General features: G+C 45.9%; 1 protein-coding gene across 2 annotated transcripts in view; it reads left to right on the top strand.

Annotated features, from left to right (window-relative positions):
• The first annotated feature begins 23640 nt into the window (after positions 1-23640).
• The window catches only part of KANK4 (KN motif and ankyrin repeat domains 4), a 39747-nt gene continuing 35696 nt past the window's right edge, over positions 23641-27691 (top strand). The window contains exon 1 of one of the 2 annotated variants that reach the window (XM_032607575.1): positions 23641-23725. The gene's annotated coding sequence lies outside the window, so the exon portion shown is untranslated. Of the gene's footprint in view, positions 23730-27691 lie in introns of both variants that reach the window. The other variant, XM_032607615.1, reaches the window with a different exon arrangement.

The raw sequence follows: 27691 nt of genomic DNA, 5'->3' as shown, positions 1-27691 counted from the left end.
AAGTTCCAGAGAGGATCCTATTGTCTGAGCTTGGTTCTCTAGCAGCTGAGGTTTTCTCTCCAGGTCAGTCTCTGGTCAGCTTTGGCTAACCAGATAGGAGGGGAGGCCAGAGGAGGGTCATATGTGCAGAACTTGACCTTCTTAGGCAGGAAGGGCTGAGGGGGGAGATTCCTTGAGAAAGAGATGAAAGTGAGCTGAAATTCAGGAATCTGCTCAGTACAGGTGCTTACTGAGTTATGAAGGATCAAACAGAGATTCTTAACTTGGGGGTTAACAGCCCCAGGGGGCTCATAGGTAGAATTCAGAGGAGTCTGTGAACTTGGGTGGGGAAAATAATAACATCTTTATTTAGCATTTTCTTCGATTATGAATGTAGGCAACAAAGCACAGTGTATTTGCAGTATCTGTGACATTGTCACCAGTAGAAATCACAGATATTTTCATATCAAATTTCAGTTACTGCATATATCTGGAACATGATTTATGCCCATCACAGCTTTGAAATTACAGCAGTTATTATACCTGCTGCTAGAGCTTATTATTTAATGCATTAATAAGGAACATATACTACTATATTACACACTCATTTGAAAAAGTAATAATTATATTTCAATGTAATTGGCTTTCTTTGTAGTCAAGCTATGTATTTTATTTTATATATTTTAAAATGTTCTGAGAAAGGGTCCATAGGCTTAATCAGTCTGCTAAAGAGGTCCATGGCACAAAAAGGGTTAAGACCTGCCCCTCCGAAAGTCAGTGAGCTTTATTTCCCAATTTCCCACCGTCCCTCGCCCTAATCTTTCATATACCCATCTATCTCTGTCCAATTAGTGCAAGACATTCTTGAGCAGTAGTAAATTTCATTTAATAGTTTGGCAAATTTGCAAAAGCACATAATTTGTAGTTTGGGTAGAAGGTTTTAATATATATCGAGAAGTAAATTTACAAATTACGGGCACACACGGGCAACTGGTTTGGTAACTCCTATCAGCCTGCAAACCCATCAGCTTCTGCGTTGATTGCCAATCGCATGCAAACCAGTCCATCGAAACAGCCACAGAATAGGCAGTTATGTTCTTGAGAGGTTAAGGAGCTTGTGTAGATTACGTGATGAATCACTTGATCAAATGCAAGCTAGAATCCTAGGAGGGAAGAGAACCACTGGGAAAAATAGCTTTGAAGTGGGTTCTGAAATGGCGGGAATGCAAAGGAGGCTGAACGGAGGAGGGAGGGAGTCAGTGAGGATGTGGGGGAATGGGCCAGATGTTGATTTTGAGGAGGATGCCTGGAGAGATGAGAGCCCCCCCCGAGCAGCATTAGAATAGTGGTTGGTGTTTTGCTATCTTTTATTGAATTCTTACCATGTGCCAGACACCAAACCAAGCCCTTTAAATATAGCAGTGATATAATCTTTACCGAGTACCCAATCAGGGATAATTGCTATCATTCCCATTGTATTGGTGAGTAAAGTGAGGCTCCAAGAGGTTAAATACTTGCTCGAGGTCACAGAGGTATTAAATGGTGCAGCCAGGGGCTCAGCCCAGACCTGCCTGATCCCAGAACGCTGTGCTCTTAAAAACCACGATAGGCAACCACAGGAGAGTCTGTCTAGAAAAACTATGGCTGCCAATTTGTTTTGGTAAGAAAGTGCTTACTATCCATTCCTGTCTTCCCCATCCTTCTCTCCAGCCTTTCTGCCTGTTCTCACACCTCCTTCCTTCCCCTCTCCACCCTGAATCCACTCACGGGCACACATGCTGCAGGAGTGAGGACAGGATAAAAATTAAGAGCGAAAGCTGTGGGGTCAGGCAGGATGGGGTCCTAACTCCGGCTCTGTCACCTGGCTCTGCCCATGCCCGTTACCTCCAGAGGTAATGAAGCGCCCTTCCTAAATTTGCATGTCCTCTCTCTAGTGCTTTGTTTTGGATAAGTGCCTCCACTCTCTGCTTACAGAGAGTCACCGTCCCCATCTTCTTCACACACGGGCTGCTCTGGGAGGGCTTCCCTGAACCCCCCACAAACCTGTCCCGTGGGCAGCAGGCATCACTCCTCTTAGCGGAGGATTCATGAGCGTTACTTGGGAGGCTGTCCTCTCTTGGATATAAGCTCCCGTCCTTATCCCCCGTGCTTGGTGCAGCATCTGGCATGGAGTGCTTTTCAGTAGAGCCTTGATAAAAGCCAATGAACAGTGTCCTTTCAGGCCCCCATCGCCCATCCTTGGCACCCATTCTGGGTCCCATCACCTAGAGTTTGTCTCTAGGAAACCTCACTGGTTACCTAGACACGGGCGCCTGCTCCAGTCTCACAGATGAGTATACTGAGGATAGGTGGCAGGTCCTGGTGGCCTGGGAGTACGTAACTGAGCTGGAACGGGAACCCAGGCCTCTTGCACCAGCACACTGCCTGGTCTTGACACTAATGCTGGGAGTGCCTCTTCCACACTGGTAAGCAGGCTGATACTTTCGCATGAGGGGACATACGTGGAGCACCTGGAATCACGTGCTTCTGCAGTTGCTCGCTTGCTCCACTCTTGTGCCTGCCTCGGGGCTAGCCTTCTGACCCACTCTTCTCTCTCATTCTAACCCCATGCCCTGGGCTTTGCCAGCTGCTGAATGGAGCCCTGTGTTAGCCGGCCCCGTGGGTGGCCACCTTCGGTGATGCCCGGTGGTGCCAGAGGTTCTTGCCCTACAACTCTGCCCACAGGCAGAGCCGAGGCCCGAAATTCCTGGCATTAGAGTCATTTCATTCCTTTGGATTACTTTGTCTTCTCCAGAGAGCTATTGTTAAAATGCAAATATGTTACCCCACACGGTAACCTGTTACCCCAGTACTGTGGCCCCTTGGAAGAGAAGAATGTCTGGGCTTTGGTTAAGTCACACCACCTCCCTGGCCCTCAGTTTCTTATCTGTAAAATGCAGGTAATAAGAGACTGCATTATGGGGTTACCCCGAGGATGAAATGAGATAGTGCACATGAAGCGCTGGACACATAATAAGTTGTCAATAAATTAGCTTTTTTTTTTCTTTTTAAAACTGGAGGATTATTTGGTGAGTTCTCTAGCTGAAGTTCTGGGTCTTCTTAGTTTGTTTTTTTAAGTATTTTGCTTTAATGTTGTCTCCTTTTGTTCTAAGATTTTTTTTTTTTCCTTTCTAATTATAAGATGGTTTTGACCTTCATCTTCTTACTTTTAAAATAGGGTAAAAGATCCTACCTTATTGGTTTATTGAGGATTTACTGAGTCTAAAGTGCTGACTGTGGATGCCGGGCCTGCCCAAGGCTCTCACAGAGAGCCTGCTATTCTGAGTTAACCTGGAGGTGGGGATCGAAAGCCCTTGGGGAGTTGGGGGGAGGTTCTGGGTGGGTCCCAGGGAGGAAATGGGGGACGAGTAGGGAGGAGAAAGGGGAAATGAGGGGAACGCTGCTTCCTCTGCCCCAGCTGCTTGGATGTAGAGTCTGGGTGGGAGGGGACCTGGGAATCCTGCCCCAGCCCTGGGAGAGGTTGGACCCTGTGACCTTTCCCCAGATCGTTTGCCTTCTAGGTGAGTTCTCTGAGGTTCTGAATTCCCTGTAGGAATGGTATCCTTGGCCTTCCTCCCTAGCTTGACTTTGGTCGAATAGTGGTGAGGAGCCTCTGGGGAAGACTCAGCCCCACCATCATCCATCATAACTGAAGTTATCCTTCCAAAGCAGAGCCTGACTGATGCAGAAAATCACATTCCCTAGAGCTGGAGGCCAGGAACAAAGAGTGGAGGTGAATGCTGGTTCCTGGCACCCCGAAGCCAAGCAGCAACCTGCCATCTGCCTGCCCCACTCTGGGGGGGGGGAAGAAGGAGGTGCAATGGGAGTCTTCCCAATCATCTGCTTTGGGGCGGAGCACAAAAGGGCCAGCGTCATTTTCACCCCAGAAGTGGGGCTTGGAGCCATGCAGTTCATTATACCTCACGTTCGTTGATTGCCTGTGGGCTGTTACCATCCTTTTTTCTCTCTTTCCCTCTTTCCTCCTTCCCTGCATCATTCTTTCCCTCCCTTCCTTCCTGCCATCCAATAAATACTGACTGATCACTTGCTCTGGGCCAGGTACCAGGCTAGATAAGGAGCTTTCAGTTCAACAGAGACAAGAATCAGATGGCTAATGACAGGAAAGTTTGATGAGTGTACTGACAGGTGTCCTTACAGGGTGCTGTGGGAGGGAGACCCATCCTGATTGGTGTGTAGAGAAGGGGAAGACGCTGGTAGGTAAAGCATCTTGAGGGTTGAGTAGGAGTTACCAGATGGAGAAGGAAGGAGTAGGATCCTGGGTAGCGGGAGCAGAAGGAAGTCCAGAAGATGCACAGCTAGAGGATATACAGAAAGCTCAAGAAGATCACTTATTCACTGAGTTTTGGTTATCTCTCCTGTAAAATGAGAATAGGACCAAAGTCATAGCTATCACACACACACATACACACAATCCTTCCTTCCTTTTTTCCAATGTATTTTATTTTTTACCAGAAAGATTTAACCATGTGGAAATAATGGCAATGAGAGGCAGAACGTGCAAAGTGCTGGAGTCAACGGAAATACGATGGCGGGTTATAGCTTTTTGGAGGATGGGCAATACTAATTGAGATTGATATTGAGAATTAGGAATTGTTGGCACAATTTAAGAAGATCCTGGAAAGGTGGGAAAGACTCTGGTAGAGAAGACAGAAAAGGGCATCTTAAAGGGCATCTTAAGGGGCTGGTACAGTGAGCAAAGGCAAAGCGAGGTGTGGCTGCATTTGTTAGGGCCAGAGGCATTGGGGGTGAGGCTGGAAAGGTGGGCTGAGACCACTTTGATGCCTAACTGGTGGGCACACGGGCAGTATTTGGTGTGCATGTGGGTTTATTGGACCTGCGCGGTGTTAAAAAAAAAAAAAAGAATTAAGTCGACATTAAAAGATCAGATTTTACATAAATCCACATTCCTGGCTTCTTTTGAAAAAAAACAGGTCTGGCAATACTAGCCTTGAATTAATCCCCACATGGCAACAGCTGGCTGGAAGGTGAGTGGTGGACATTCAGGATGTCACTGTAGCCCACAGTCACAGGTTGCATCTCCCACTGGCGAATTAGCTTGACTTCTCCACTGTTCAAATCACTCTTGAGTTAATACAGTTATGTTCAGAAAGCTCCTAATAAAATGCTAATACATTACAAGGAAGCAGAAAGAAAATTCTAAGCCATTAACATTGTAGTTCCTTTATTAGATTAGGGGATGAATTTTACTACTCCTTGGGTAAATTTTAACTGGGGAGTAGCAGTTAGGGGGAGAAAATGGGATGCTTCATGCATGATGGTTTGAGATGGAAACTCTAAGAAGTGAAGGGTGGGAGTGGACACCTGGAAAGATGAAGATGGCGGGGCCCTGCGGTGAGTCATTGTGCCCACTCCTCTCAGCCATGGCGTCTGCTGTCTGCTGGGGAAGGACACCAAAACACCTGTCCTTTTTATTTATTTTATAAATAAAAATATTTATTGCATTGTAAGACATTTGCTACCTATTTTATTGACTTTTAAGCTTAAAAAATTGGACTCTTGGGCTTCCCTGGTGGCGCAGTGGCTGAGAGTCCGCCTGCTGATGCAGGGGACGCGGGTTTGTGCCCTGGTCCGGGAAGATCCCACATGCCGCGGAGCGGCTGGGCCCATGAGCCATGGCCGCTGAGCCTGCGCATCCGGAGCCTGTGCTCCGCAACGGGAGAGGCCACAACAGTGAGAGGCCCGCGTACCGCAAAAGAAAAAAAAAAAAAATTGGATTCTTGAAGGACAAGGTGAAATTTGTGTGGTTCTTTTAATTGATAAGGAAAATAATGGTAAGGAGAAAAGTTCTTCTATTTTTTGAATAATTTTTGGAGTGTGTGTGTATGTGTGAGTGGCTGGTCTTTGTAGTTTGAAAGGCTCAATAAACCCGACTGGGAAATTTTAAATTAATTATTTAAAATATTATACCAGTTAGTAGCAAACATTCAGAATAATATAAGAATGTATGAAGGAGTAAACTCCACAAACTGTCAAGAATTGGTGTTTAGGGCATATGGGAGAGTTTGGAGTGTATTGTTCTAGACTTGGCACTATACCTAAATGAGATATAGCTATATCCTTGCATAGACCTAGGTATACGCTCACATATATATCTGGATAGAAATTTTTTAATAAAAATGAGGTTTTGCATACTGTTCCGCTATGTTTTTCTCCTAATCCTCTATCTTGCACATGTTACAGGTCATTACATCACCTCTGGGCCTATGTAAGGAGAGTACGATGAAAAAGACTGCTGGATAGAAAGGGCTAGTTTTGAGCCCTCCCTGCTCTCTTCCTAGCCTCAAGTACTCTCCTCTGTAAAATGGGGATAATTCTTCCTTCAAAGGTTAGAATTAGGGTTAAATAGAATGCAAATGTACTCAGCACAGCTTATTGGATATTGGGTGATCAGAGCCCATTATACCATCGAGAAAATGTCTTTCACTCCTTGGATTCTTCACTCTCCACCCTTCATCCCGTTGGGAGAGGAGTGGTGGGGGGTTGGGGGGTGAGGGTGAATCTGGGGCAAATTACAGCTTTTCTCAATGGAGTTTAAAACCCTCTTTTCAGTGCTGAGTATCATTAAAATCTCGAGCAGTTCATTAACAGATGCATTCGGTTTTGTTTAGGACATTTTCTCCGGACCCACGTTTATTTATTCAGCTGCAGGAAAATTCCTGAAGTCAGGTATGTGAGCAGGAAGGTATGTCTGATAGAAAGGCTGTGACCTGTGCCTGCCCTTCGTAGAGGCGCCCTCTTGCCAGTGGGGAAAGTCTGCCCCTCTTAGTACAAAGGGGGATTCATACCTCATCTTTGCAAATGGCATCCCCTCCGGCTAGGACTTTCCCTTTTCCACTTCTCTCCTTCCCCTTCTGGTGCTAGAGTACCATATTCTCTTTCATTTGTGTAACACGTCTTTAACAAAGACCTCTTACTCCAATATCTCATTGAACCCTCCAACAAGTCAATAGATTTAGGTCCGTTATAATATGACAGATGAAGCAGCTGAGGCCCAGAGGAGCTGTGATAGGAGTCAAACTCACAGCAAAACTCGGACAGATCTGGATTTCTTGGCTCGCAAGCCATGTTAGTCGTGCTGTATCATGTTGCCTCCTTTTCTGATTGTTGGCAGGAAGCTCCTGAAAGGGAGGGCTACAGGAGGGCCCCTCGTTCTGGCCAGTGGGGAAGACTGTTTGGAATGCGTGAGGTTGTAGGGCTTAGGGTGCTGGGAGAGACTGGTGAGAGCAGACGAAGGGGACGGGTTTGGAGGTCACCCCAAGGTCAGTGGAGGGGGCAGCCGGGAGCTGGGGAGGGTGAGAATGGCCTGGTGCAGAGCTTGGACACCAAAAGGGAGGCTGGCCTTTGTGGTCACTGGCAGGTTTGTGGGCTTTTCCAACATTTGGTCTCATTTTGAATGTTCGGCCCTTTTTTTGCCTTAATTAGTAGCATGCTGTAAAATCCTCTCCCATACCCCACAGAGGAACCCTTTCCTAATTCAGGTCACATCTCCCTGGCCCCTCTATTTCCACATCCAACAAATCAAAACTTATCAGTTCTGTTTCCCATTCTCTTAGAGAACAGCTGAGAGAGCTATTCAGATAACCTTATTTGCTTTAATGAGCTGCTGGCAGGATACATTTATCTAGCACGCGTGTAATATCACAGTAGCCTTACAGACCAGCTCTTCTCAATAGAAACATAACGCGAGTCACATTTGAAATGTTCTAGCAGGACATTAAATAAAATAAAAAGGAAACGGGTGACATTAATAATATATTTTTATTTAACCCAATTTATCATTATTTTAACATTTTAACAAAAAAAATTAATGAGATATTTTTCCATTTGTTTTCTCATCGTAAGTCTTCGAAATCCATTGCACATTTTACGCTCACAGCACATTTTAATTCAGACTAGCCGCATTTCAAATGCTCAGTAGCCACATGTGTTGAATAGCTTGTGGCGATGGTTTTGGCCAGTGTAGTTATGAGGGTTCATTCACTGTTAAACCGAGAAGGCTTATTTGGGGATGGGTAACGGGGTGCTTCTGGGCCCCTTTGTGATCAGGGTGTCTTTGGGCGGGACGGCCCATCAGCAGACCTCGGTTATAGCACATCGTGGCTACTTGCCCTGTCCTCACCTTTGTGCTTGTTGTCATGGGCGACACGATACTGAAAATATTCCCCTCGCCCACTGTGCCACCACCCACACTATTTGTGTCCTCCCTTGCCCTCTCCCATCTTCCCCCTTGACACCTTTGACTTTTGTAAACCCCAACCCTAGAGTTAACTCTACTGTGCCCTTTCTCTGATCCTGCCTTGGGACTGCTGGATTCATTTTACATCCATGCCCTTTGACCTCAGCTGCTACTTGTCACCCTGACGTTTGTCTCAGTTGTCTCTCATCCCCCTCGCTGACTGTTGCAAACCTCACCTGCTCCCTTGAGCTCTCAAATCCATCCACACGTCCTCGTTCTCAGCACGGGGGCAGTTCCTCCCTTACTGAGAAGGTGGAGGTCATGGGGCTTGAATGCTTTCATCTCCACCTCGCCATTTCTCTTCATCTGTGCTCTTCTCTCCCTAGCCAGAGCCTTACAAACCTTCCCTTCCCAACTCCGGAAACACTCTGCTTCAAACTGGCCATGAAGCTCTGGCTTCAGATCCTTCAAATCTCAGGTCTGCCTACTGCTAACCTGGGTAAGTTGTTTAAGTGCTCTGTGCCTGGTTTCTTCATTGTAAAATATGACTAACATGACTCATAAGATCGCCTAGTGCCTATGGTGGTGGCGAAGGTGAAATTCAGTTTCGTGGCATGTTTTAACACAGAGCCTGGAGTAAATGTTGACTCATGTCCCCTTCTCTTTCTGGTGTCTCAGTCCATCCCTCTCCCCTGGCTTCTCCCCTTGGCCTGCAAACACACTCCCTGTCCTAGCAGTTCACCTTATCCCTCCCTTGAGCGGCTGCCCATCTCTCTCCTGAATTCCACTGAAGTATCGAAGAGTAGCCCCACCTGTTGCCTCTACCCTCTTGTCAACCCCAGGCATCTTCCCCCTGCGCTACTGACACTGTGCTCACTGGTTTTCTCCACTCACCCTCCTTTGGATTTCTGGGCTGTGAGCCACACTGGTTCTTCTTCCCCGCCCCCCGCTCCCCGCTGTGACTTTCCCCACACTCCTCTAATGTCGTCGCTGTAGCTTCTCACTGCCCCCCTCACCTCTGCATGACTCTAGATGACTCTAGAATCTACAGTCTCGTCTTCAGGCTTCTCCTCTGCCCCGGGCCCACCTTTGCTACTGTCTGCTGGGCCACCCTCACAGGATAAACCCCTCTCTGTGGGTGAACCCCTAGGCAGGCACACTCGTGCCTGAGGACACTAACAGTCCAGTCTCCTACTCTCAGATCTCTTCTCCCTCCTGACCTCCCTAACTCGGCTGTGGATCCCGCCACTCTCTAGATACCCAGGTCTGAAACCCTGCAGTTTTGGACACTTCCTTCTCCTCCCAAATCCAGTGCCTAAACTAAAGTACAGTAAGTCCCCTACACACGAACCTTCAAGTTGTGAACTTTCAGAGGTGCAAACATGCCCCTGGATGCCGGCTGTTGTGCTGTGCTACTGTACTTTTCAAGGTACTGTACTGTAAGATTAAAAGTGTTTTCTTTTTTGTTTGTTTTTTATGCATTATTTGTGTGAAAAGTATTATAAACCGATTACTGTACAGTACTATACAGCCAATTGTGTTAGTTGGGTACCTAGGCTAACTTTGTTGGACTTAACAAACAAATTGGACTTCTGAACTTGCTCTTGGAATGGAACTTGTTCGTATGTAGGGGACTTACTGTAAGTGTTTAGTAACCAAAGGTTATAATCAATGAATCCCATTGGTTGCCAAGTCCTGCCCTTTTCTTACTTTCTCTCTAGCTCATCACTTTTCGATTCCCACTATAGGCCCTATGGTAAGCATTTGCTATACTTATCCCAATTCATCTGTTCAACCCTGTAAGGAAGAAGTTGTGTTTTTTTCTGTTTTATGTACATGGACACTGGGGCTGGCAGAGTTTAGGGAATTTGCTAAACGTATGCTGGTAAGCGGCAGAGCTGGGATTCGGACTCAAGCCTGCCTTTCTCCAAAGCCCACCCTCCTATTATGCTCTCTTGCCTCTAGCAGTTCCTGTACCAGGCTATGCTCTTTTCAGAATTGAATACGTATCGTGTATGTACATGAACACATCCTTCTGTGCCTGTATTGTTTGCATGTTGGTGTTCTATATACCCTGCTGTTACCCAGGCTCATCGCTGGTTTATTTCAGAGTCTGTGCCTTGACCCTCAGTGTCAGGACTTGAAAGCCTTCACTGAGCCCAGGTCCCCACCAGGAAACGCCAGAGCCTGGAAGTAGGAATGTGAACACATCTTCCAACAGGACATATGTTTCCCTTTCTCGGGTCTCAGGCTCCCCATCTGTAAAATGAGAGAGTTGCACAAGTTAATTGCAAGAGCCTGTCCTGCTCTTAGGCTCCATGAATCTGTTTCATGGTTCTGCTTACCTGGGGCCTACTGTATGCTCAGCACATGACAGATGCTGTGGGCAATGCAGAGAGAGCACAGGAGGCATCGCCCCAGCTGTCAAGGAGCTGACAAAATTATTCCGGAAAACAAGCCAACATTCAGGAAACTACCAGCAGTATAAGACATTATGTAATTATGCCTGCAATCTCAGATTATTGAACCATTTGTGATGGTTCAATAAAGGAGAAGAAAAACTGCTGTTCTTTTAAAAGAAAAAAAAATTACATAAAAGGAGCCGTTAGTGAAAAGCATTGTCTGGCCAGACTTCTCGTCAGATTTGCTACTCTCTCTTCCCTCTCGAAATCAGTCCATAAATACTTACTGTCTACTAATGGGCCAGGTCCTAGGGACACACACACTCCCTCATTGCAGCCAGAGCTGTATCCCAAACCCAGCCTTCATCTGGTTCCTCTCCTGCTGAAGAACCTTTGTGGGTTTCCTACTCTCTATAGAATAAAATGAGCTGACTTCCAGCTCCTGCCTTCTCCCTCCTGGGCCCCCCACCCTGCATGCTAGGCCTGGTGCACTGGTCATTCCTTAAGCCCACTGTACCTGTTTTCATCTCTTGGCTAGAGGGCTGCTTTACCCAGCCTGCCTAGTGAACTTCTCTTCATTCTTCAAAGCCCAGCTCAGATACCACACTGTGATGCTTTCGTGGTCTTCTGTCATGCCTTTGCCCACCCCTATGACACCATGTGTACTTGTTTAGGTCTCTACCTCCTGTTTTGAACCATGAGTTCCTTAAAGGGTCTTTATCCCCTGTCTTCATCATCCACGAATCCACAGAACCTAGCCCTGAGCATGAACAATAGTTTCTGATGAATGGCTGATTGAATACCATCCATAGAGGTTGATCTTTGAACAGGAAGCTCCCTTGCTTTCTCTCAAGCTGCTGGGCTGTTTAACTCCATGCCTCATGGCCTGCGAAGGAGACTGGATGGTTGAGAAAGCATCACTGTTTTCCTCTTTCCACACAGTAGTGGGGACACACCGCCACAAGAGCCTCACTCTAGCCCTGGAGGGGGACTTTCAAAATCAGCGGCCGCTGACACCATACCTAGCAGGGGCTGCGCTGAAGGAGGCCTTTGTGTTGGGCTTGGCAGGCAGGGGGCTCTGTGTTCCAGAGCACAAGTGTGTAAGTATGTCGGGCAGGCTCCAGGCTGCACACACCCGCCGAGGGCCTGGGCCCCTAACGGCTCCTGCCCTGGGAAGAAAAGGAGGCATTGTGTGCGCTGGCTGCGCTCCAAGGGAAATATTCCTGTTGTTCTTCTGTTTTGAACTGCTCCCTTTTTAAAGGGGAAAAGTCCGGAAGTGCAAATCTCTCTCCCACTCCAACACATCCTGTCCACCAATTCCAAATCAGTTGCTGCCTTCAAACTATTAATCAATCTGCGAACCCATCAATTCATTCGTGTGACTGCTATGTCTTCAAGGAGCACTGCTAGGGGTCAGCACTGTGCTGGGCACGAGGGGGACAGCCCTTGTCCCTTTGAGGCTCAGTTCGGGATTGCCGGGTGTCCAAATCCTTGTGGAGTCTGGCCCTGCTCCTTCTCTGGGGCCCGATGTCCCTCTGCAACCCAAGACTCTGCCTTGAGGCCTCTGCCCCTGCCTGTCCTCCACCTCCACGACCTGGCCCTGCATTATATCACCTCCGAGAGGCACGGGAGGTGTTATCAGGCCACCACCCTACCCCCACCCAGGCCTTGCAGGCAGGTGTGGTCAGAACCATGGCCCAGTCTGGACGGTTAGAAACTTAAGCAGGAAGACCTGATTCAACCCTAGCTCTGCCTTTCACTATCTTTGTGACTTGCACCAAGTTACTCAAGCTCTCTGGGCTTCGGCTTCCTAATCTGCAAACCAGAACAAATGATACCTGGCCTCACACACAGAGCCATTGGGAGGAGGCAATGGCAGTGTACTGCCTGGCACCAGGCCTCTCCTGCCACACGGCAGCTCCAGATTAATAATAACCAAACAATGAACAACTACTGAGCACTTACTAGTCTCATCCTTCCCTCAGAAACAACAGCAACCACGGCTTCTGTTTGAGTGTTTTCTACATGCCAAGTTTTGTGTTAAGTCCAGGCACAGCGCCATCAGAACAGCCTCTAAAGTGCTTGGTTCTTTCTTATACCCTTTCATAGCTGGGGAAACTGGCTCCGAGATAGAGTGACGTGGCCAAGGTCACACAGCTTGCAAGCACCGGAATGAGGAATTGTGCCTAGGTCTGTTGGACCCCTTCCCATCCCTTCCCAACCAGACAGATGCCCATCACAGGCCTGGCTTCTTGGTTCTGGGACCTGAAGCATCAGCATCTCCTGATAGCTCATCGGAAATGCAGATTCTCAGGCCCCGCCCCACACCCACTGAATCAGCATCTACATTTTATCAAGATCTTTGGGCGCTGTGTGTGCATAATACAATTTGAGAAGCACTGAACTGAGTTTCTAAAGTGTTTTTAAAAGTAAGTTAGAAAAGGACTTCTCAAACTATAGAGTGCATAAAAATCACCAGGAGGGCTCGTTAAAACACTGATTCCTGCCCCGGAGATTCTGATTTTTGTATCCATTGCTCCTTCCATTCTTATCTATTGCCTTCACTTCGTGGGTTCCTCGGTGTAGGTGTAGTGGATGTGAGTAGGATCCAGGCAAACTTCTGGCTCAAGTCTTGGCACAAGGCTGCTCATGGGTTATGTATGCAGAGCCATTAAGGGAAATCTGGGCTGGACTTGGGGCCTGCACTGAGTCACTGGCAGCAGCATCCCTCTGCTTTGGGGGAAACTGCCCCACTGGCAGGGAGGTACATCTCTCTCCTGAGTTATACGAGGAAGGAGCCATGGATCCCTGCAGCAGCCACACCACCCTCCCTACCCCTTTGAACAACAAAGAAAGGAAATTAATTTGTAACCTAAAAGCCTGAAAAGTACATCTTTCTAATGGAAAATTTGACAGAGCGATAGATCTGCAAAGAGCATTTTCTCTAAAATTCACATCTCTGTGACTTGACTGCTGCTATCTGGTTAAATAGCAATTAAACAGCTCAAGCCGCCTTGGAACTTTCAAAGATTATTTGAAAAGTAATTGTGTTGTATTGATTAAATAATTTTAAGTTAATCAGAAAGCCACTGCATTCCTTAGTCTGTTCCTTTGCAAATAAATTTATCTTATTTATAGTCCTATTGCATGCCTCCCAAATGTTGTTTGTTGATAATCATCTGATATTTAATGAGCACGGCTGGTGATGGAATTTAACGGTAAATTCGTTCCTTTGCTAAATCCTATCTGGTTCCTTCTCTTTCTGTTCTGACTCCACTGGCAACTTACTTCATAGACAGTTGCAGAACTAGAACCTGAGAGACAGAGAACACCGTAGTTAAGAGGTTGGTCTCTGGAGTGAGACACACCTCAATTTGAATTCCAGTCCTGCAGCTGACTAGCCTGTGCCCTGAGCCTATCATCTGTGAAGAGGGTATAATAGCACCTACCCAATACGATCATTGTGAAATTAAACGTCATCATTGTACAATACTGGAGAGTGTCTGGCTAACAATGATATCATTATTATAACAATATGAGTAGTCACTGTTATGACGATGCCACCTCAGTTTTCTAATCTGTAAAATGGGTGTGACGGGGAATAAAAGCATAAACACAAGAGTATTCAAAACTTCTCTGCCCGTAGAGCCTTGGAGTAATTCCCTTCTAGGAAAATTTCTGGCATAGCTTGCTTGGCTGTTACCCCTCCACTATTATGCCATCACTGGGGTCATCCAGTGATGAGAAAGCTCTGGACAAATGGAGCCAATATTGGGATTGTGACGAGGATAGAGAGAGATGGCAGCGGATGGGTGCGTAGATGCCAGAGGTGAGGGAGTGAAGATCCAGGCAGAAGGGATTGCATAAGGGATGTTGGGGATCAGCACGCTGCTTCTGGAGCAGTTACTTTGCTGGAAATAGATACTGAGAGTAGCAGAGATAGGAAAGGAAAAATTTAAGACTTTTGCTTTGTGCTAAGAATGCACTTCCTCTTTTGTGTTTTCTCTAGAGACTGCAGTGAAGCTTTGGATTGCCTCCAATTCATTTTTTTCTACTTAAATGCTGTTTCTTTGAACACAACCCTGAGCTGTGGCTGGGCCATAAGGTGGCCATCTTTACCTCATTTACAGGGAAATCGTGATAGGACCATCCCAGGGCTGAGTGAGGATGGGTGAAGGACTCAGTACAGAACACGTGCTTAATTGCCATTGGCAACTATTTCCATTGCTGTGCATCATACTTTGTCTGTTTCCAGAAGCTGCAAGCAAAGGTCACCATTAGGAAAATGAGCAGTTCTCTGGCTCTCTTTACCAACATCAGGCCATTATCCCACATTTAAACTAGGGACACCAGCCATATTGTTTTCAAAGAAGCCGTCAGTTCGGTGCCCTCCAATGCCTACTGCAGACCAGGGCCATCAGCATGAAATTTATAAAGGAAAGCAGGAGTCTAGAAAGCAGAATCTGACCTTGGCCCTGCTGTATGGTACGGGCAACTCATTGAGCTGCAGTTTCCCCATTAGTAAGTGAAGATAAGGTCCAAAGTCCTGTGTTATGTTCCCCTGCTCCCAATTGTAGATAATCAGCAGAACTGAGTGAACATTTGCCACCTGCAAGGCCATGGGCTGGTGACCTCAAGGATAGCCCAAAGCATGAAAGAGGGGCCTCAACTTGAAAAAAAAAAAGCCCTAAAATCTGGCTGGAAGAAAAGATGTGAGCAGGGAAAAGAATCTGAAAAAGAATACACACACACACACATAACTGAATCATTTTGCTGTACACGTGAAACTAACACAACGTTGTTAATCAACTATACTTAAATTAAAAAATAAAATAAAATATAAAAAAAGAAAGAAAAGATGTGAGCGTCTTTATTTTTTTTATTGGAGTCACCTAATGAAAGTCTGCCTGTCCTCTGCTACCAATTCGCAACCACTATGGGGTGATACAAACATGGGATGTCAGTTTTGGAAACATCTTTTCTTAGTGACTTTACTCACATTAAAACAAAACAAGACAAAACCCAAACCACAATAGTGTATGACCTTCCTTTGTATTGCCATGTGGTACACTGACAGCGAACCCTATCTCTAAGGGAATTTGAGGTTGATAGAAGTTTCTAGAGACCTTCTTCTCTCACTGCCTCTCTCTGGCTCATCTCTAAAGATGCCCGACCTTCCCTCAGTCGCATGCCGCTGAGGCTGAGTGTTCACCCTCTTGTCTGACCCACATCACACATGCCCGCTCCTCTCTGGACTGTGCTTGCTAGAGGGCCAGGCGGGGCCTTGTGAAATAATAATAGAAAGTTTTCCAACTTGCCTGAAAAATCTGGAAACATCACTGGCTTCACCCAGGTGTCTGGAGATGACTTATCAGGTTCGGTTTGGTTTAACTGACTTCCCTGCGCCAAGAAAAATCTTCCTCCCAACCCAGAAGGCAGATGCCACAGCCCACGCAAGCCCTAAAGCGTCTGCACCTGCAGCCGTGTTCCAAAGCCAGCCTGATGCCTGTGAAGGCTTCCGCTGGATTCTGACCAGGACCATGATGCTGGGACCGGGGGCTGCCCAAAGAGGGTGGGTGCAGGGGTGCCCCACGGCAGAGGGTGTGTATGTGCTTACCCTTAAGATGCTTTCACTGAACTGACCCAGGAGGGAGGAGGGGAGACTGAATTCCTTGGTTTACTCCAAGTTGTGGTTCCCAGGCTCTTCGGACCGTGGCCCAGTTCAGCCAAGCAAAAGACCTTGTGGCCCACCGAGCCCACTGATTCCCACTTTCCAGTGAGAAAGAATTTGGTAATAACAAAGGATAAAGGGGAAGAGAAAAAGAATCGAAATGGTCACGCAGCAAATTCTTAGGACACAGCAATCAACAGAAACTCCAAAGAGTAATTCTGCACGTAATGTAAATTAATGGAATAGAGCAATTAAAAAGCAAGCCAACGCCGATGCTGCATCGTAGCAGTCAAGGTCACAGTTGCAAACAATAGAACCGATTCTAGCAAGCTTACGTGAAAGAGGAATTTATTAGAGGATGTCAGGTCACTCCACCACCCTCCTCAGAATCACTTGCCTGCAGCCCTTCCTTTTCCAGGGCACTTTCTTCCAATCTGAGGTCTGGCCTGGGTGCCTCTGCCTGCTGAGTGCAGGTCCCACGACTGGGTCCTAGCTGTAAAGGAGTCTGGCACTGTAAATTCTGTTTTCAACCTTCAGGAGGTGGAACTCCTAAGGAAGGAAATAACCCAGACATAGGAAGGGTGTTCACATGTTCTGGGTAGCCCAAGATAGCAGGACAAATGTCTTTTGCAGTAATAACAAAGCACCCTTCCTGAGAATTGCGGGAATTCCAGCTCTTCACCTGCCCTAGTTCTGCAGTGTTGTTTACTAGTGGATGGAGGCCACACATTTTTATAGAACAGAGACTTAATATTCTCAGTAAACTCTAATAAACTAATTTTTGTTTATGAATGCCAAGGTTTATTAATTCTCAATAACTCATTACGTTCCTAATTCCTTATAAAAATGAAATCCCATGTATGAAGTTTCCTTTGAGGGTGATGAAAATGTTCTAAAATCTGATTGTGGACTTTTCAATAACTGGTTCTGGGAATAGTCACATGCAAAAGAATGGAGCTGGCCTTTATCTTAAACCAAATGACCTCAAAATGGTTCAAAGTCCTAGACTTAAAAGCTAAAACTGTAAAGTTCTTAGAAGAAAACGTTGAAGAAAATTTTTATGACATTGAATTTGGCAACAATTTCATGGATATGATACCAAAGCACAGGCAACAACAACAAAAATAGATAAATTGGACTTCATCAAATAACCTTTGTGCATCAAAGGACACTGTCAAGAAAGCAAAAAGACATACTACAGAATGGGAGAAAATATTTGCAAATCACATATCTAATAATGGGTTAATATCCACAATATATAAAGAACTCTGACAACTCAACAACAGCAAAAACAACCCAATTCAAAAATGGACAAAGAACCGATTTGCAAGGCAGAAATGGAGACACAGATGTTGAAAACAAATGTATAAACACCAAGGGGGGAAAGGGGGGGTGTTGCTGGTGGTGGTGGTGGGATGGATTGGGAGATTGGGACTGACATATATACACTAATATGTATAAAATAGATAACTAATAAGAACCTGCTGTATAAAAAAAATGTGACGGTGATTTTAGGGAAATTATTTTGTCTCCATTTTCTCATGTATGAAATTAAAACTAGGATCATTTAGATGATCTCATTAGATGGATGATGTTTACAGACAAATATCTGATACTTTTTCATCCTAATAAATAAGAACCAAACAAATTTTTTTAAAACATGGACAAGGAACTTAGACATTTCTCCAAAGAAGATATACAAATGGTCAATAAGCACGTGAAAAGATGCTCAATAATCATTAGTCATTAAGGAAATACAAAACAAAACCACAATGAGATAATACTACACACTTACTATACTTACTAGGATGTCTATAATGATTTTTTTTAATGAGAAAAAAACAAATGTTGGTGAAGCTATGGAGAAACTGGGATCTTCATGTATTACTGGTGGGAATGTAGAATGGTGCGGCTGTTTTGGAAATAGTTTGGCAGTTCCTCAGAAAGTTAAACATAGGGAACTTCCCTGGTGGTGCAGTGGTTAAGAATCCACCTGCCAACGCGTGGGACATGGGTTCGAGCCCTGGTCCGGGAAGATCCCACATCCCACTGAGCAACTAAGCCTGTGCGCCACAACTACTGAGCCTGTGCTCTAGAGCCCGTGAGCCACAACTACTGAGCCCGTGTGCCACAACTACTGAAGCCCATGTGCCTAGAGCCTGTACTTCATAATGAGAGAAGCCACTGCAATGAGAAGCTCACGCACCGCAGTGAAGAGTAGCTCCCGCTTGCCGCAACTAGAGAAAGCCCATGCGTAGCAACGAAGACCCAATGTGGCCAAATAAACAAGTAAATAAATTTATATATTAAAAAGAGTTGAACATAAAATTACCATATAACCCAGCAATTTCACTCCTAGATATATATCCAAAATAAATGAAAGCAGGAACTCAAACAGATACTTTCACAGCAATGTTCACAGCAGCATTATTCGCAATGGCCAAAAGTTGGAAGCAACCCAAGTGTCGATTGATAGATGAATGAATAAACCAGATGTGATACTTACATATGATGGAATATCACTCAACCATAAAAAGAAATGAAGATTTTGATGTATGCTACAACTTGGATGGACCTTGAAAACATGCTAAGTGAAATAAGCCAGACATAGGAGGACCAATATTGCATAATTCCACTTATAGAAGGTACCTAGAATAGGTAAGTTTATAGAGACAGAAAGTAGAATAGATGTTACCAGGGCTGGGAGCAAAGGGGAATGGGGAGCTATTGTTTTATAGGTTACAGAGTTATGTTGGAGATGATGAAAACGTTTGGGGTATAGATGGTAGTGATGGTTACACAGCATTGTGAATACCACTGAATTCTACACCTACCAGTGGTTAAAATGGTAAATTTTATGTTATGTATATTTTACCACAATTTAAAAAATTAGGTTGTGGCAATGTTTGCACAACTCTGAGTATATTACAGCTATTGTATTGTACAATTTGTATGGGTAAATTGTATGGTATGTAGATTATATCTAAATAAGGCTGTTAAAAAAATCCTTTCCAGCTCTGGCAGTCTCTATGATCTATCTATTAATCCATTTATTTATTCATTAATTCAACATATTTTTGTTGCATTTCTACCATACCAACAGTTAGGAATAAGGTGATAAATAAAATAAATGCAATCCCTAGCCTTTCCTTGCTTAAAAAACTGTGGGTTTTAAGAAGTAATCATAGCTAGCATTTACTGAGTGTTCATTACATACTGAGCATTGGCACAAGCACTTACTGTACCTTATCTCATGCGGTTCTCACAACCGTGTCCTGAGCTGGGCTCTTCTTGAATAAGGAAATTTGCTCAAGGTCACACAGCCAGGATTCGAACCTGGTCTATCTTACCTTGAAATCTGTGCTCTTAATCATTCATCGTTATATGTGGTAGCTGGGTTCCAGCACCTGGAATTGGGGTATTCCCTGGAGACCTGCCCAGAGACCTGTCTGTCAGGCTGGCTGATCTAGTAGCATTACAGGGAGAGTTCAACTTGAGATGAAATGACCTCTAGGAGGGATTGGGTTTGGAAAATAAGGCCAAAGTCCATGGAATCTTGCACAGCCATTTATGGTAATCATTATAAAGCAGGTGTATTTTCTAAATGTTATGTGATTAGAATTTTAAATACAAAATTGAATTCAAAGTTGAATTTATATCATTATGTTACTAGCTAATATATTTATTATTTATTGAACACAGACTGTATACCAGCCTCTGTTCTAAGTTGTTGACATGTATTGTCATCTTATTTAATTCTCCTGACAGATCCATGATGGGTAAGGTGTATTACTATTCCTATTTTACCAGTGAGGCAGCTAAGGCACAGAGAGGTTAAATAATTTGTCCAAGGTTACAGAGTCACTGGCAGAGCTGGGATTCTAGCCCTGGCTTCTTGACCTGGAGTCCAGACTCTCAGCCACTCTAGAACGTGCTCTTCAATTATGTTAAAATATGCAAAATAGATGGACATGGCTCTGCTGAGACTTTCTGCGGAGGGTGTGTCCCCTTATCACATTCTTATCAACAGTGAGGACCTTTCTTTTAAAAAAATCTGTGTTTTCTAACTTGTAAGAGAGTCTGTGTCATACCATGGTTAAGAGCAGCACGTTACCTGGATTCGAATCTTGGCACTGATGGTCTCGGTAACTGGGCAACTGCTCTGAGCCTCGTCTTTGTCCTCAGATAATGGACATAACAATACTACTTTATAGGGTCATTGTGGGAATTAAATTGGCTGGTTTTGGAATGGACCTATAGTGCCTGGTGCAGTGTAGGGTAAATAACTAGTATGGCATTTCGATGTTTTCTAGCAACTTTTTTATTATTAATCCATGCAGTTAAACTTTTCTTTTTAATATTAACCATTGGTATTTCTTCTTTTCTGAATTGCCTGCTTGTGCCCCTTCATCATTTGTCTATCGCCATCTTTATTTAACAGAGTGTTTGAGTCAAAGGCTAAGAGCATTCTGGAAGGGTCTAAGTGAAGGGAGGGACGAGGATTAGAGGTCTTTTCCCCCGTGGGCCTGATGCCTTTCTTTTTCTCCAAGGAGCATTTTTCACTGGTTAGTGCAGGCTCCTCTCTCCCTGCAACTGGCCCTGTTTCGTGCCTGAGAAATTTTCATCTGCCTTAAAGGGTCAATCATTTGAATAGCTCATTCCCACTGGACACCTACACCCACAGATCTCCCATGTGTGGTTTCTTTCTCTGTCCAGTGAAGTTGCATTTGGTCAGAATGGCTGTAACCAGTCTGCTCTGAGAGGCTGTTTCAGCAGCACGTGTACCTAAGCAGCGCACTGCTCCCCGGCCCTGCGTAATAGCTGACCTCCCTGGGCAAAGTGCAAAAGCCTCAGGGACCGCTTAGATAAAGGGCACATTCTTCAGATAGTTCCACCTCTTCTCCCTCTTGCCTGGCGCCATCTTGCCTGAAGTAGGTGGTCCACCTTTTTCCCATCATGGGGCAGAAGGGACCTGGGCCATAAAAGTTGGAGGTTTCTAAATTGCGAAAGGAGTCAAACCTCCCCTTGGCTAAATGATTCCTGCCAAAAAATTTCTGATGGATAAGTGTGTTTGGTCCAGGAGAATTTTCTGGGTATATAGGTGGTAACATGAAATTGGCTACTAATATTAAGACATATGCATGAGTGAGTTGTAAGGGTAGAGACATGCCAGTATCCCCGCATGGCAAGGGCCAGAGGCTATGGAGGGGATCGCCCCCAAAGAAGCTCAGACTCCCCTAGAGAAAGTTGTTGATGTTTCTCATGGAGACCCTCCCTAAATGTGAGGTCACCTTCTGCCTGGACAGCACCAGCATTGAAGCTTACATCCTGGAGTTTGTGTGTCTCCTGCATTCACCTGCATGCCCAGTTCAGGCTGCGTGGTTTAGAGGAAAGGATATTAGACTGGGAGACAGAACATCTGGGTTTGAGTTGAGCCTTTGCCTTTTCTTAGCTTTATACCCTTGGGAACCAACTTTGTTTTTTCATCTGGAAGATGGTGGGTAACATTCTCGGTTCTGCTCACCTCCCTGCTTGACCATGGAGTTAATTGAGAGTACTGGGTAAGTGCAAAGACAGAAAAGACAGAAGAATCTCTCCTCCTATTAGAGACATAGGCAGTCAGCACAGTGCCTGAACCTTCATCTCATGTGGAGCTCAGAGAACTGAAAATGCTACCCATCTTCAGAAAGAGAGCTGAAGAAGGAGGGTTAGAGGTGTGTGTGTGTGTGTGTGTGTGTGTGTGTGTGTGTGTGTGTATCTTCTGTCCTGGCATCTGAGCCAAGCTGATCTATGGCACTGCTAGGGGCTAGTATTTCCTTCCCTCATTCTGCTTGCTGTCTTTTCCAATCTGATGAGAGGCCTGGCACCTGTTGGAAAGGAGAGGTGCTTTCTTGGTACCTAAGGGAGTATCTGGAGAGGTCACTTGTGTTTAGAGTCGTCGGTATCGTGGATAAGTTCAGTTTCACAAACTTTACTGAACATCTAGCCTGTGATCCTGGTCAGGGAGACACAATGCCAGCAATTAGAATTTAGGTGACACCTGCGGCAGTTGAGGGCTGACAGGAGCAGTGTAAGCAGGAAGGCTGGCCACTGCACTTGGAGGGGATGCTGAGTGGAGCTTGGGGGACAGGCAGGAGCTGGCCAGTGTTCCTGGAAGAACGTTGGGTGTTTCAAGAAAGGCTCAGCTCTGCAAGGAAGCCTCTCACCATTTTGTCTTGGATAAGGAAGAATTTATCCTGGGAGAGGAAATGAGAAGGCTTACCTCTATCATATAGATAAAGCAGAGAGGAAAAGTGGGTGGCTAGAAGGTCACGGGACCTGGTGAAATGGAGAGTTCTTTTTCACTCAGCTTCCTGGTGAAATGTCTTATGCTTCTAGCCGTTCTCTAGCCAATTCAGAGGGGATGGTCGATGATCATTTAGAATCTAACAGAAAGACAGTTTGCTCCTCAGTTTATTTTAAAATATAACCTCAGAGTTCAAGGTACATTTCTGATTTTTTTAAAAAATTCTGGTGGTTTGGTCTGTGTACTAGTTAAATACTTTTAGCAGTTGAGAAAAGTGAATGTTAGTGTTCCATAGTCTCGTCCATCACATCATCCCATGCCTTTCGGTAAATTTGTTAACCTCCGTCTTGAGCAAGATGCTCCGGAGTCTTCCAAGGAAAATAAGAAATTTGATCCAGTGTAGTGGGAAGAACACAGAATTCCACCCCCTGAAATCTTCATTTTAATCCAGATTCACTCCTGGGTGAGCCAAGGGAATTCGCTGAGTCTGTCTCATTTTCTTCACCTGTACGATGGGGATGCTCAGCCCTGCCTGGCTGCCTTAAGCTGGTGTGAGGCCCTGGATGTGAAGTGTTTCCAAGTGTCCCGGGCTGGATGCAGTCAGCCCTTCAGGGTGACACTCAGCTCTGGCATCAATTTCAGTGTGGGTTAGACAGGAATCTGCCCTCGCCTCTGAGAGCACATCTCGACAGGCAGTGTCTGTAAAGGTCAGAGCTGCTTCGACATGTCTTGCTGATGGGGCTTCATTTCCTAGGACAGCCTCGTTTGGCTAGAGCCACAGAAGGTCAAGGGGATAAGGTCCTCTCATCCTTTTGCTGAGCCTGCATACAGGAGCCCAGATGCTCTCCTGGCCCCGTTTTGATTGCACCCACCCCCGGTATCTCCTTCAGGTCTAGTAGTGCTGCTGGATTTGCAGAGCCTGGAGCCTCTGTGCCTGCACCTCACACCTGCCTCTCTTCCAAAGAGCTGCGGCTGCAGTGGGCTGGCTGAGACACTTCACGGCGCCTGCCTGGGATACTCTGGGACCGTCCTCCTCCACAGCTGCCTTCTCCCCGGCTCCTGCACCCGCCCTTCGGAAGTCACTGGTCTGCTCTGCAGTTAGAAGCCCTGCCTGGAGCTGGATCCTTACAGTAGGTACTTCCTTGCTTTTCTCTTTCTCCCAGAATTGGGTGCATTTTGGTGCTGGGGCATCAGATTCACATAGCGGCAGGAAGCAGGAGCTGCCAGTCTGGCCCCGGGAACTCACTGGTCATTGTTTCTTCTAGCTCTGCCCCGACAGACTTCCAGTCACTGATTGATCAGGGCAGCGAGCAGTCTGGGGATCGCTCACAGAAGCTTTGCTTGGCCGTGGGACCCAGGAGGCAGCCGGGGGAGGGCGTTTCTAAGGCAGAGCCTGGAAGAAGGAGGAGATGCACCACTGGAGGGTTTCAGCTCCTTAGGACGCTGAGTTCTCTTTAGGAGCAAATTTATTAATGAGCCACTCCGCTGCAGGGAAGGAGGGGGAAAAGCATAATTAATTATGACCACCCCCACACCCCAGATAAGCGCCTAGCTTTGGGGGAGTGTGCAGAGGAAGGCGTGCACCGTTTCAGCATCTTTAGATGCGTCCCTCTGAACTGGGAGCAGCTCTGGGAACTAACTTTCCGACTGAATGATTTGAGCTTTCTTCCTCTTTCTGCAAGATCCAGTATCAGGTTATTGAGCACTGAATTCCTTCCTGACCCCAGTCCCCTCTTCCCGTGAGCGAAAGGGAAGTCAGTATTTGCTTTTCCAGCAAGGTCACGGATCACCTGACCAAATCTTTAACAGCTGGGGAGCCAGTGCTGCTGTGCTGGACTCACGAGCCATCAGCTCGGGTCCAGCAGCAGAACCCCGCTTTCCGGGAGGAGGTGACTCCCCCAGCTCCAGGCTATGGCAGGGGGAGGATGCCAAGGGAAGGTAATGTGGTCCCAGCTTTCCTCCCGACGGTTTTCTCTTCTTCATGAAGCTCCAGATTCAGCTGCTGCAGTGCAGGCAAAAATGACAGACACTTGCAGAAAAATGTGGGAACGGAGTTAATGAGATTGTGTTAATGTGTCATTTATTGAGCATGAGTTATCTCTTTGTTTCCTGAGTTGGTGGGAAGTGAGCTGGCTGGAGAACTCGGTCGATGGAATCCTTTTCGGGAGTGCATCTCACTTCCCCAGTGCCTGGACTTCAGCCCTCTTAATGTTAAGCAGTGCTGTCAGATGCCTCCTGCTGTTTAGCACAGGGGACGTTCCCACTTGGAGGCATGGGGACCTGGAGTGGGGAAACGGGAAGCTCTCATCATCTGGGGAGATCAGTATGAGGTATAAGTAATTTTTTTCCTCTCTTTCAGAAAGAGCGTTTTGTCTTTGCAAGAGGTCTTGCAGGGATTGACAGATGGCTGTTTGGTGTGCTACCTGGCTAAATATTTGACTTTGTAAGGTTGAATTCTCCAAGAATTCTCATGGCAATAAGGCTGTGCTTTGAGCCAAGCTTTCTTTTTAAGGAAATCCAAGGTGCTATTTATTTTGGCATGCAGCCTGTTCTGGGATGAAATATGGCATTTTTATTATTGCAGAATAAAGAGAGGTTTGAAGAGAACAAACGTACAGAGCTAGGTTTCAGTTTCAGGGCTAAGTAGAGGAAGGTTTCTTTGTATTTGGATTTGAGGTTAAAAGTGAGGTTGAAAATGGCATCATAAAAAGAATAACTGGGGAGAGGGAGAGGGTGGGGGTATATATTGCTGGAGTTGGTCTGGCCCAGGGAAATCCACGCTCCTGGGCATGCACCCTGCTGGAACCGTTTCTAACGTGGCCTGGTAGTTATATATGGGCTAACACTACTGTCTGTCCAGCAACTGCCTCTTCGGTGGATTTGTGCTGGCAGCCTCAGTCCTCACCTCTTCACTGCCCCATTGGCTTTGAGAAGCAGTGTGGAGTGATGGAGTCACACAAACTCTCCTGCCCCTAATTAACTGGGTAACTTTAGATTGGCCACATAGCCTCTTTGTGTCTTTGTTCCTCATTTGGAACTTGAAGATGATCTGCCACATGTTAGGATGTAGCTGGGCAGTGGGTGAGGGTGACATGTGGCCACAGAAATGAGTCCTGTAGGAGTTCTGACCTTTACAAGCTTAATAGGGGAGAAGAACTAGAGAAAGATCCAGCTATGTATACTCAAAACATCTAGAATATGATGAGCTCACGAGAGGGGTTGGGACCTGATGGGGCATTCTTGATCCTGGGATAGGCCATAAACAAATGAAAAGTTACATAACACCACCAGGTATTACAATTCTGAACACTGGGGATACGGCTTAACAGAACGAGTCATAAATTGCTTCTAAGTCAAAATTTTAATTGCGCCAGGAGGTTGCAAAATTCCATTTTAAAGGGAAACTGTGTCCAACAAAGCTATCTTTCATATTCTGTCATATTGCAAACAAAGTAGCATGTGTCAATGTAGCATTTCGTCTTTGATTCCACTCCCCTAAACACATCAAACATCCACTCGTGTGAAGGACCCCAGGCCAAGGTGGAGAAGGCTGGGGTGTGTGGAGCTGGAAGTGGCATAACTTGGGCATGATAGTCCCCCCTTTCCTGCAGAGCCCTTTACAGTGAAATCTTGTGCGGCCCTCTTCAGAGAGTTGGGGTATCAACTAATTAATTTCTGTAGCCTTGGAAAAATTCATTTCAGAAAAATTCAAGTCTAAGAGAACGATTAGAGGTCTCTATAGGGTTCTTTTTAATGAACTTTGACCCCAAGGGTGCTGCAGAGTTATTTGAAGCTCTATGATCTGATATATGAAGGACTGAACTGTAACCCTAACCAAGGGCAGTGGGTGTGATTGAACTCCCTGAGGTGATGGTGAGTTCGTGCAGCCAGAGGTCCATCTGCACCCAGGTGGCCGCCTCCTGCTTAGGAAGAGCTTTGTTGCTTGGTGTCCAGCCTCAGAGAAGCAGATCGTACTTTGGTCAGGAGGACTTACTTACAAAAGGAGCGGTTCTCCTTCTGCACGTCCAGAAGATGCATCACATATACTGCGGGGAAAAGCAGAGAAGCGTCGGAGTCAGAAATGTTTCCCCTCACAAAGAGAGCTGGGGATCAGTCACAGCACCAGTCTTGTTTACAGGGGTGGAAAAGTGTTTACAAATCAGTTCTGTTCCCAGCAGAGGCTTGGAGTCAACTAGACTTGAGAGCAAATCCTGCTCTAATACTTGCTTGTTACATGATTTGGGGCAGGCCTTCAAACTCTCTCAGCCTCAGTCTCCCTACCTGGAAAATGGGGACAATAATAATCCTTTTGCGGTTATGGTGAGGCTTGCGCGTGGTAATTCGAGCGTGTCAAGTGCTCCGAGCTCTGCCTGTTATTCAGTAATGTTTTGAGGGGGGCGGAGGAAGGGAGCAGAAGGAGAGGAGAGGCCGTGATGATGGAGGGGCCATGTGTAGGGTTTGCATCCTCACCTTTTTCTTCCCCAGTGTTCACCTTGAAGTTGCCGGGCCTCTCCTGCCTGCCAGCATCTGGGAGGCCCCACCCCTGGCTGCAGACTGCAGACCTGGGGCACTGAGATCGGCAGCTGTGTCCTCTGCCCAGGAACCTTCTCTTTCTTTTCTTTTCTTTTTCCAATTGAGTTATAATTGACATATAACATTGTGTTAGTTTCAGGTGTCCAACGTAATGATTTGATATTTGTATGTGTTGTGAAATGACTGCACAACATCCACTGTGTCACATAGTTACAGGTTTCTTCCTTGTGACAAGAACTTTTAAGATCTACTCTCTTAGCAACTTTCAAAAATATAATACAGTATTGTTAACTATAGTCACCAGGCTGTACATTACATCCCCAGGACTTTTTATCTTAAAACGGGCTGTTTGTACCTTTTGATGCCCTTCACCCATTTTGCCCAGCCGTCACCCCCCAACCCCTGCCTCTGACAGCCACTAATCTGTTCTCTGTATCTATGAGTTCTCTTCTGTTTAATAAAGATTTCACATACAGTGTTTGTCTTTGACTTATTTCACTTAGCATAATGCCCTTAGGGTCCGTGCGTGTTATCACAAATGGCAAGATTTCCTTCTTTTTTAT

The sequence above is a fragment of the Phocoena sinus genome, chromosome 1 (genome assembly GCF_008692025.1).
Source record: "Phocoena sinus isolate mPhoSin1 chromosome 1, mPhoSin1.pri, whole genome shotgun sequence".
Classification (NCBI taxonomy): Eukaryota; Metazoa; Chordata; class Mammalia; order Artiodactyla; family Phocoenidae; genus Phocoena; species Phocoena sinus.
Note: the sequence above shows the minus strand (reverse complement) of the source record. Positions and strands in the feature narration are given on the sequence as shown.